Source organism: Engystomops pustulosus, chromosome 7 (assembly GCF_040894005.1).
Source record: "Engystomops pustulosus chromosome 7, aEngPut4.maternal, whole genome shotgun sequence".
Taxonomy (NCBI): domain Eukaryota; kingdom Metazoa; phylum Chordata; class Amphibia; order Anura; family Leptodactylidae; genus Engystomops; species Engystomops pustulosus.
This window is the reverse complement of record NC_092417.1, coordinates 9564843-9577271: the sequence shown is the minus strand read 5'-3', so window position 1 is coordinate 9577271 and position 12429 is coordinate 9564843. Positions and strand designations below refer to the sequence as shown.

Below are 12429 nucleotides of genomic sequence, written 5' to 3'. Positions count from 1 at the left end.
CATATACACAATACACAGATACCACTATAAGGACACAGTATGGAGGTAATATCCCCATCACTGCCCCCTGTATACATGTAATGTACATAACACACATATCATATACACAATACACAGATACCACTATAAGGACACAGTATGGAGGTAATATCCCCAGCACTGCCCCCTGTATACATGTAATGCACATAACACACACATCATATACACAATACACAGATACCACTATAAGGACACAGTATGGAGGTAATATCCCCATCACTGCCCCCTGTATACATGTAATGCACATAACACACATATCATATACACAATACACAGATACCACTATAAGGACACAGTATGGGGGTAATATCCTCATCACTGCCTCCTGTATACATGTAATGCACATAACACACACATCATATACACAATACACAGATACCACTATAAGGACACAGTATGGAGGTAATATCCCCATCACTGCCCCCTGTATACATGTAATGCACATAACACACATATCATATACACAATACACAGATACCACTATAAGGACACAGTATGGAGGTAATATCCACATCACTGCCTCCTGTATACATGTAATGTACATAACACACATATCATATACACAATACACAGATACCACTATAAGGACACAGTATGGAGGTAATATCCTCATCACTGCCTCAGGTATACATGCAATGTACATAACACAGTCATATCATATACACAATACACAGATACCACTATAAGGACACAGTATGGAGGTAATATCCACATCACTGCCTCCTGTATACATGTAATGTACATAACACACATATCATATACACAATACACAGATACCACTATAAGGACACAGTATGGAGGTAATATCCCCATCACTGCCCCTGTATACATGTAATGTACATAACACACATATCATATACACAATACACAGATACCACTATAAGGACACAGTATGGAGGTAATATCCTCATCACTTCCCCCTGTATACATGTAATGTACATAACACACACATATCATATACACAATACACAGATACCACTATAAGGACACAGTATGGAGGTAATATCCCCATCACTGCCCCCTGTATACATGTAATGTACATAACACACATATCATATACACAATACACAGATACCACTATAAGGACACAGTATGGAGGTAATATCCCCATCACTGCCTCCTGTATACATGTAATGTACATAACACACATATCATATACACAATACACAGATACCACTATAAGGACACAGTATGGGGGTAATATCCTCATCACTGCCTCCTGTATACATGTAATGCACATAACACACACATCATATACACAATACACAGATACCACTATAAGGACACAGTATGGAGGTAATATCCCCATCACTGCCCCCTGTATACATGTAATGCACATAACACACATATCATATACACAATACACAGATACCACTATAAGGACACAGTATGGAGGTAATATCCCCATCACTGCCTCCTGTATACATGTAATGTACATAACACACATATCATATACACAATACACAGATACCACTATAAGGACACAGTATGGAGGTAATATCCTCATCACTTCCCCCTGTATACATGTAATGTACATAACACACATATCATATACACAATACACAGATACCACTATAAGGACACAGTATGGAGGTAATATCCCCATCACTGCCCCCTGTATACATGTAATGTACATAACACACATATCATATACACAATACACAGATACCACTATAAGGACACAGTATGGAGGTAATATCCCCATCACTGCCTCCTGTATACATGTAATGTACATAACACACATATCATATACACAATACACAGATACCACTATAAGGACACAGTATGGAGGTAATATCCCCATCACTGCCTCCTGTATACATGTAATGTACATAACACACATATCATATACACAATACACAGATACCACTATAAGGACACAGTATGGAGGTAATATCCTCATCACTGTTTTTAGTCATTGTAACATAAAGCATAAATCTCAGAACATGTAATTGCAGCCGGATGTGAGAACAGCAGTGATATCATATCAGTAATAGTGTAAGAAGTAGAAGAGCCGGAGGTAGACAGCGGGAGAATCTTACCATCACTGGGAGATACAATACTCATCTCTGATCCTCAATAGATAATAAATCCTGCAAGACACAAAACCTTCATTACATGTGGAAGAAACACATTTACCCCATTACATGACAGAACATCTCCCCTCCCCCGCACCCTGACACCTTCTCTATACACAGAGGGATGTGGATGAGGCTTGTTGTCAGCAGTGACCAATTTTTAGTCTTTCTTAGAAATTCATCAGCTGCAGTTTCCTCCATATCTTACTTTAGGAGGGGGAAAAGTTCTATAGTTTCTTCCTCTACCTGAGTCCTCCTATTAAAGGAAACCTACCATGTGATTGGATGCATTATGAAGCAAACATACCTTGATACTGCTGTAGCTACACTGATGCAGGATCATATCTTGGTTAATCCCTGAGCTGAGTGGTTTTGCTGAAAAACAATTATAACATTCAGGACCTTGGGAAAGCTGAGTCAGCATGGCTGCCAAGATAAACACATTACACACGGGAGCTTGGAATTACAGATGGAGTTAAGTCGAGCGTGACTAATCAACCTGAGCTGGTTCACTCATATACAACAGCTGGGGGATGGTGCAGCAATTGATTATTCTGTCTGGCAGGGAGAAGAGTGATTGCATCATCATCTCCTGCAGAGAAAAACTCTACTGCTATGAGAAGCGGGAAAGCAAGCGCCATAGAAGGGACAGAGCTTCATTATCATAATGTTATAATTGTTTTTTCAACAAAACCACTCCGGGATTAAACAAGATATGATCCTGCATCAGTGTAGCTACAGCAGTCTCAAGGTATGTTTGCTTCATAATGCACCAAATCAAATGGTAGGTTTCCTTTAAAGGAAACCTACCACTTCTGAAGGTAGGTATGAGATGCAAACACCGGGCACCAGCTCAGGGTGAGCTGGTGCCGGTGCTTAGTCTCGTTGGTGTTAAAACCGCGGTATCGCGGTTTTAACACTTTTTAAACTTTATAGTAGAAACTGCTTCGGCGCTGCAGCGCACGCGTGCGTTAACATCGCGTTTACAATGCGTTTTGTAAGCGGAAACGTTAACAGTGATGTAATTAGGCAAATCACCTCTCCTCAGCTGTTGTATATGCGTTTCAAACGCAATGAAAACGCAGGTCAAAACGCAACGTGTGAACACGCCCTCAGGTAAAAATACTCCTCAAAAATGGTGAGAGGAGTATTTTTACCGTTCTGGAAAAATGTTAGTGCGACCTCTGGGGTACTATATAACGAAATATAGTCTATGGGGGACATTTACTTAGAGTGTCGGTGTCTGCATTGGCTTTGTTACCGACCTGCTCTCGGAAAGAAGATACACATTTAATATTGTAGAGCTGTACAGAGACATTTCTGTCCCCAAGCCCATTTTCTGTCCCCGAGCCCATTTTCTGTCCCTGGGACCAAAATCTGTCCCAAGCACCAGAAATGTGTCCAACAGTCCCTGCTAGACCAGTTTTCTTTTGGTCTACTTTCCGCCAGTTTACAGCGCCCAAAAATGGCTGTGACACATATTAATTCTGTCTGAGTTTCCACTCCGCCAAAGCCACGCCCCTTTTCGGAGAAGAGTCGGAGCAGACGGAAAAAGTAATTTTTTCTGTCCCCGACAGCTAATAAATAGGTAGGAGAGCAGAACATGTGGTGAGAGCGCCACAAAACTGGCGGAAACGCCATAGTAAATGTCCCCCTATGTGTACAATATATTGAGGGGGTCACTGTGTATTTATTATATGTAGCAAAAAGAAAGTTGTATGGAGTAAATGTTTGTTATTTAGATTTTATTTTATCACAAAAATGGGAAATTTTTATGCTGTGATTACAAAACACTTCACGTGACAAGACATATCATAACATCACAGCAAAAATATAGAAACAAAAACACAATGGACAGAAATGACCTTTGTAAGAAGCACTTGGCAAAAACATGCAGTGTCTACATATCTCCATTCCTGGCCACAACATAATTCATCTTAGCTGGTTATCCAGGAGAAACTATACTGTAAATAACTGTGATATTTTTAGTGGTGCAGTGTGGACATGTGTAGCAAGGAGCTGGAGAGACCTGGCTGGCAAATCCTGCAGTGAAGGCCGGGAGAAGTTCACAAGTTGCGTTTTGGTCGCGTTTTCATTGCGTTTGAAACGCATATACAAAAGCTGATGAGAGGTGATTTGCCTAATTATATTACCGTTTACGTTTCTAAACGCAATGTTAACGCATGCGTTAATAAAACGCATGTGTTAACGCGTTAACATCACGTTTACGATGCGTTTTGTAAACGGAAATGTTAACAGGGATGTAATTAGGCAAATCAACCCTCCTCAGCTGTCCTATATGCGTTTTAAACGCAATGAAAACGCAGGTCAAAACGCAACGTGTGAACGCGCCCTGAGGAGGTTTTATTTGCAGTTTTGTCAATTAAACAGGTGAAAGACATGAACTGAAGACATGAACGGGTGAATGACATTTGTGGAGCAGGTTTCCCCTTCAAAGTCAAATTCACTCATTCAGTTCATGTCTTTCACCTGTTTAATTGACAAAACTGCACCTAAAACCACCTCAAAGCTGATTTCGATGCAGTTTTAACTGCAACATGTGACCGCACCCTGAGGGCGCTGTCACACGTTGCGTTTGCAAACGCAGACCAAACCGCGCCCACCGGGGCGGTCCGCGGTCCAATCGCATCGGCGTTTCTCTATGTTTCTATGGAAATCGCCGATGCGATCGGACCGCGGACCGCCCAAGTGGGCGTGGTTTGGTCTGCGTTTGCGTCTGCAAACGCAACGTGTGACCGCGCCCTAAGGATCTATACCTGATGGGTAATTGAAGCCTGTGAGGAGACCACCAGGATATGGACCAGGCCAGCACTGATGGAAAAGGCCGCATATTTCTGTTATATGTATCACACCCCCGGGGTGCAGTACATTTATTGTCAATATATTTATATACAGATCAGATCAAATGCTAATACAGGCGGTACCCTACTTAAGAACACTCGACTTACATACAGACCTCTGGATATTGGTAATTATTGTACTTTAGTCCCAGGCTGCAATAATCAGCTGTAACAGTTATCACAGGCGTCTGTAATGAAGCTTTAGGGTTAATATTGATTTTTATGACAACCCAACATTTTTAAAATCCAATTGTCACAGAGACCAAAAAAGTTCTGGCTGGGATTACAATGATAAAATATACAGTTCCGACTTACATACAAACTCGACTTAAGAACAAACCTACAGACCCTATCTTGTATGTAACCCGGGGACTGCCCGTATATATTTCTGTGTGCAGTACATTCATTTCTGGTATATTTGCATTACATTCATTACAGGCACATATTTGTCTGTGTGTTTATGCAGTACAAGTGTTTGCTCAATATAATGTGTGGACGTTGCTGTGGGTTTTTGCTATATGGGGACCTGACACAAAGTTTGTACCGTGGCACATTACAGTCTTATTACGCCACTGTCTGTCACCTTATTTCAGTGTTTGCGTCACCATTTTTTACTCCCCTCAACCGAAAGCAAATTCTATTACTCCATGCAAGCTGGGAACATGTACCGCATTTTTTCGGCGCACCGGATTATAAGGCGCACCATCAATAAATGCCTGCTAAAACATCTAGTTTCATATATAAGGCGCACCGGATTATAAGGCGCACCTGATTATAAGGATGAATGACCAGCAGGTGGCAGACCTGTGCACAGTACAAGGCAGCTGTTGTCTGTAAGTACAGTTCATATATAAGGCACCTTTGATTTAAAAAAAAAAAAAAAAAAACGGTAATAAATATTTTTTATGTATTGAATTTCTGAAAAAAATCACATTTGCACCATTTTCTTACTCTGTTTTCCCGGCTTTTACTGTGCGCTCCAAATGTCCCCTTCCCTTTATCCTTTTGGTCAGTACAATCAAGAAAATACAAAATTTCTATATTTTTTCATTTATCCCAATTTTGGTGACTGTACGAGCATTTGATCACTTTATTTTTGTGTGTGGATAAAATAGCGGCGATTTAGACATTAGGGTTTTTTTTTTCCATTTTCTCCACTGTATGGAGCAATCATTTCTATATTTTGATAGAATTGTAGGATTACCTACATGCATTTATTCATCTTTGAGTTCTAAGAAAATGAAGGTAATTTTTAACCCCTTAAGGACGCAGGGTTCTTTCGCTCATTTCTCGCTCTCCACCTTCACAAATCCATAACTTTTTAATTTTTCCGTGTACAGACCTGTGTATGGCCTTATTTTGTGCGTAACAAATTTTACTTTCCCGTGATGTTATTTATTATTCCAGGCCGTGTACTGGGAAGCTGGAAAAAAATTCCAAATGTGGAAAAATTGGAAAAAACGTGTTTGTATCATGTCCTTGTGGGCTCAGTTTTTATGGCTGTCACTGTGCGCTTTACATAACACGTCTACTTTCTTTTTTGGTTTGGTACCATCGCAGGGATACCAAATTAATATATACAGGTTTTAATTTAATAACTTTTTCATAGCTATCATTTTTAGGACTGTGTGACATTTTGATCACTTTTTATTCCATTTTCTATGTGTTGTAAAATGGTGTAAAAGTCGCTATGGGGATAGCCGCCGGCATTAAGTAGTTTTAGATTTGGATAGATCAAGAATTACCTATTGTGTCTGTTATTATTACGTTTTATATCATTTCTAGGGAAAGGGGGGGCGATTTGAACTTTTGTTTTTTCCTTTTTTAATTATTTTTGAAACATTTTAGAAATTTTTTTTTTACTATTTTTTTTAGACACTCTAGGGTACATTAACCCTAGATTGTCTGATCGTTCCTACCATATACTGCAATACTACTGTATTGCCCATGCGCCACCGTTGTCAGCTGCATCGGAAGACGTGGGGGTGCTGTCACACGTCGCGTTTACTGCATGCGTTTAAAAACGCATTGCTACAGCTGAAGGGATATTTCCCTAATTAAACAGCTGTTAACGCTTGGGTTTACAAAACGCAAGTGTTAACGCATTGTTAACGCATGCGTTAACATCGCGGTTAACGCATGCATTTTGTAAACGCAGGTGTTAACAGCTGTTTAATTAGGCAAATCTCCCTTCAGTTGTAGCAATGCGTTTTTAAACGCATGCAGTAAACGCGATGTGTGACCGCACCCTAAGAGGCAATATGCAGCAAACCCCACCTGTGTATGAAGAGGGCTCACCCCGTCCTATGCACAATACCTCCAGACAACACAAGATATGATCCAGTTGCAGGGGCCCCTGTTACAATAATAATCTCTGAGAAGATCCCTCTCTATATACCAGTGCAATCTGTGTCACATTGTAACAGTAGCAGATAACAGCTCTTAGTTACATAAAATCCACAAATAGACAACCACTAAGCCCATAGCCTAGTGCAGTGATGGCGAACCTTTTGAGGCTGAGTGCCCAAACTGCAACCCAAAACCCTGCTTATTTATCGCGAGGTGCCAACCAAAAAATTAAAGCAGTATCTTATTGCTCCCTGTTCAACAACTTTCAATCATATTGGCCTCCTGAAGACAGCAACACAGTAGATAGATAAACGCATTAACATTTTTCCAGAAGGGTAATAATACTCCTCTCACAATTTTTGAGGAGTATTTTTAACCGAGGAGGAGTACGAAATTTTCATTAATAAATATATAACTCCTAGGCGTATTTATAGTGTTAAGAGACGTCTATTAATACAAGGAAAAAGTTACAGCTCCTGTTTTCTCTGCTTAAAAGGGTTTTCCCACAAATTCAAGTTAGGCCCTATCCAATTCTTGGGAAAATCCCTTTAGGGGGCATTCACACGATGCATTGAGTCACTTTTTTATGCGTTTTTGACGCATTCCAAAGGCTTCACATGTTGAAGTAACATTGGGTTTTAGCAAATGCAATGGAAACGCAATGTTACTTCAACATGTGTTCAAGGTTCAAGCCTTTGGAATGTGTCAAAAACGCAACGCATCGTGTGAATGCGCCCTCAAAAAGCAAGTATGTATTAAACAAGTGCTGCACAACATTTTTGTGGTGTCTTCACACATGGCATTTTCAAACACATGAGAACAGCTGAGAAGAGATTTGCATAATTACATTGCAGTCAACATTGTGTTAACAAAACGCATGCATCAACGCAATTCTATTGCGTTTTGTAAACAAAATGTTAACATCAATGCAATTAGGCAAATCTCTTCTCAGATCTGTTGTGATGTGTTTGAAAATGTATGTAATAACCTCACCCTTGGGTGATGTCACACATGGCGTTTTATGTCCGTTTTTAAACCTCCGTTTTCAGTCCGTTTACCATGCATTTGGCTGCTTACAACCTGTTTTTCTATTAAGATAATTGGGAAAAACTGACTAAAAACGGACCAAAAATGCCATGTGTGGCATCGCTCTTAGGCTACATTCACACCATATGGGGGACGCATGTACAACCGCAAGTTTGCGGCTTTTAGGTCCCCAGTAGAAGGCAATGGCCGCACGGAGCAATACCGCTCCGTACACGGGAAAAGGACATTACCCAATGCAGGTCACCCCTTCCTCCTCTCCATGTCACTAAACACGTCTGCACGGCTACGGCCTGGCGGGCATACGTTTGTGTGAATGCAGCCTTATTGTCTACAGAGCGGACTATGGCTGATGGCGGCCCCCAGCCCAGTCTTGGGCTGATGCTGCTGAATTTTTATTTAATTTATTTTCTGGAGTTTGGGAACTTTTTTTTTTTTTTTTGCAGGGGCACATTTAGAAATGGAACATATAATATACTCAAATATAGATCACAGATAACAATGATCTAATGGTAAGAGCCCATTGGATCACTGTCATCAGTGATTTATATACAGAGACCTGCAGAGAGGATGCACAGCACCTTCCCTGCAGCCTCTCACTGTATACAGGGGCTGCTGTGACAGGGGGCCGATTATTATCAGTCCCCTGTCACAGTACACGATTGGGCTGTCACATAGACAGCACGATCCTGTTACTGGCTGTGTGCACGATCGTACACCGATCAGGAGCACAGCCCCGGTAACAGATATCCCTCCCCCCGCTCGGCTCCTCCATCTCTCACCACTCGCTCGGCTCCGCCCCCTCACCCCGCTCGGCTCCTCCATCTCTCACCCAACTCTCAGCGCCCCGCAGGAGAGGCTCGGACAGTGAGCAGGAAGTCCCTCCCTGTCCTGCCTCCAGACACTCAGCGCTGCGATCCTGCAGAGAATATTTTGCATGATCGCAGCCGGCGCCGTCACCGCTTGGAAGCGGCAGCTAACATTCAGACAAGAAAATCACCAAGCGTACTTATACGCTTGGTGATCTTTTGGGGGAGTAAATCAGCCTTTAAACGCGTCTATGACGCTTGCAGAGGCGTTATCGCGACCTCTGGATAGATGGAAAATTTTCATCATTTTAGCTTCTTTCCAGTTTCCCTCTGGGGCCAGCAGGAGGTCCTCCAAAAATAATCCGACCCTGTCTAATTCTCCCTCTTCCTACAATCCCAAGTATCAAAGTAAGTATCAAAATATGACTGAAAGCAGCATCTTTTAAGTTGCTTGGATCTGCAGGAAGATTCTTTGAGTCTTGTCTAGTGTTCTGGGGTGATGGTGCAGGTGCCCATAAAAAGGGCTCCGAGTGCCGCCTCTGGCACCCGTGCCATAGGTTCGCCACCACTGGCCTAGTGGGTAGAGGCTCTGTGTCTCTATGGCAGATGGAGCTGTGAGGTTGTGGGTTTAAATCCCAGGCTGGGCAAAAATGTATTTATTATTATTATTGAGACGATGACTATTATTATGATACTATAGTAAAAAGTTGGGGCATGGCCAGGGCGAGATTGGGGGTGTGGCTTAGGAGGATCACTACGCGTGCTGCCATTTTATTCTTCTTTCCCTTCCAAAAATATTGGGAGCTATGGTCATAGGTCATACGAGAATGAACCAGCACAAAGAGCTGACTCATTTATGTGAACAACATTGTGAGCTGATGGCTCACTAAACCCCTCCCCTAAACGGCTCACCACGTATGGGGTTTGGTATGGGGTTACGGATTGGCCTGTTCAAGAGCCAAAATAGCTGGCTCTTCTTAGTGGGCGGAGTCTAATGAGCCAGCTCACTAAGAAGAGACGTAATTCCCATCACTACTGCAGATTGTATTTACAAAACAACCCCTGTTTATATCTCTGGGGTTTCTGAGGCAATACAGCAGGGGCAACAGGCTAATCACACTATTTCTTAGCAGCATTAGCAAATCCCTATATATGTCCACAGTGTAGACAGAGACCATATAACATGTGACAGGACATACATATATACAGCAGATAAGAGAGGGGGATATTACCTGGGGGCCGCACAGTGTAGACAGAGACCATATAACATGTGACAGGACATACCAGAGGTCGCATTAACGCCTCACCACGCGTCATAGACGCGTGATGAGGCGCCATTACCCCCCAAAATAATTGCCATGCGTAAAAGAACGCATGGCAATTATTCCCTGTAGCGCGCAGGCTGAGCGGTTCAGCGTGCGCTGCAAATGAGGGAAATGTCTATAGAGCGATCGCAGCGCGCGCTGGACCGCTCAGCAGGACACGTGACTCAGTGTCAGGGGCGGGCAGGAGAGACCCGCAGCGAGAGCGCAGGCCCCGGCGAGGCATGTGGGCAGCGGGGCTGCCGCTCCCCGTCCTGCTCCAAATGCTGCCTGCGTTTATGTGATCGATGGGACCGGGTGAGTGTGTGCAGTGTCCTGTGTGAGTGTGTGCAGTGTCCTGTGTGAGTGTGTGCAGTGTCCTGTGTGAGTGTGTGCAGTGTCCTGTGTGAGTGTGTGCAGTGTCCTGTGTGAGTGTGTGCAGTGTCCTGTGTGAGTGTGTGCAGTGTCCTGTGTGAGTGTGTGCAGTGTCCTGTGTGAGTGTGTGCAGTGTCCTGTGTGAGTGTGTGCAGTGTCCTGTGTGAGTGTGTGCAGTGTCCTGTGTGAGTGTGTGCAGTGTCCTGTGTGAGTGTGCGCAGTGTCCTGTGTGAGTGTGCGCAGTGTCCTGTGTGAGTGGTGTGTGTGCGCAGTGTCCTGTGTGAGTAGTGTGTGTGCGCAGTGTCCTGTGTGTGTGTGCGCGTGCAGTGTCCTGTGTGAGTGTGCGCAGTGTCCTGTGTGAGTGTGTCCTGTGTGAGTGTGAGTGTGTCCTGTGTGAGTGTGTGCAGTGTCCTGTGTGAGTGTGTGTAGTGTCCTGTGTGAGTGTGCGCAGTGTCCTGTGTGAGTGTGCGCAGTGTCCTGTGTGAGTGGTGTGTGTGCGCAGTGTCCTGTGTGAGTAGTGTGTGTGCGCAGTGTCCTGTGTGTGTGTGCGCGTGCAGTGTCCTGTGTGAGTGTGCGCAGTGTCCTGTGTGAGTGTGTCCTGTGTGAGTGTGCGCAGTGTCCTGTGTGAGTGTGCGCAGTGTCCTGTGTGAGTGTGCGCAGTGTCCTGTGTGAGTGTGCGCAGTGTCCTGTGTGAGTAGTGTGTGTGCGCAGTGTCCTGTGTGAGTAGTGTGTGTGCGCAGTGTCCTGTGTGAGTAGTGTGTGTGCGCAGTGTCCTGTGTGAGTAGTGTGTGTGCGCAGTGTCCTGTGAGCGTAGTGTGTGTGTGTGTGTGTGCGCAGTGTCCTGTGAGCGTAGTGTGTGTGTGTGTGTGTGTGCGCAGTGTGCGCAGTGTCCTGTGAGCGTGCAGTAGTGTGTGTGTGTGTGTGTGTGCGCAGTGTCCTGTGAGCGTGCAGTAGTGTGTGTGAGTGTGCAGTGTCCTGTGAGCGTAGTGTGTGTGCGCGCTATGTGTGCTATGTGTATTACAGAAATTTTCATACTCCTCCTCGGGTAAAAATACTCCTCAAAAATGGTGAGAGGAGTATTTTTACCCTTCTGGAAAAATGTTAGTGCGACCTCTGGGACATACATATATACAGCAGATAAGAGAGGGGGATATTACCTGGAGGCTGCACAGTGTATACAGAGACCATATAACATGTGACATCTGCTGTATATATATATATATATGTCCTGTCACATGTTATATGGTCTCTGTATACACTGTGCAGCCTCCAGGTAATATCCCCCTCTCTTATCTGCTGTATATATGTATGTCCTGTCACATGTTATATGGTCTCTGTATACACTGTGCAGCCTCCAGGTAATATCTCCCTCTCTTATCTGCTGTATATATATATATGTCCTGTCACATGTTATATGGTCTCTCTCCACACTGTGCAGCCTCCAGGTAATATCCCCCTCTCTTATCTGCTGTATATATATATATGTCCTAAGAGAGGGGGATATTACCTGGAGGCTGCACAGTGTGGAGAGAGACCATATAACATGTGACAGGACATATATATATATACATAC

General features: G+C 43.5%; 1 protein-coding gene across 2 annotated transcripts in view; it reads right to left on the bottom strand.

Moving 5' to 3' along the window:
* The window catches only part of LOC140069249 (uncharacterized), a 159744-nt gene that overhangs the window by 15269 nt on the left and 132046 nt on the right, over positions 1–12429 (bottom strand). Inside the window, exon 1 of one of the 2 annotated variants that reach the window (XR_011848743.1) lies at positions 2082–2264. The exons of the other annotated variant lie outside the window; for it this stretch is intronic. The gene's annotated coding sequence lies outside the window, so the exon portion shown is untranslated. Of the gene's footprint in view, positions 1–2081; positions 2265–12429 lie in introns of those variants that run through there. 2 annotated transcript variants of the gene reach the window in all.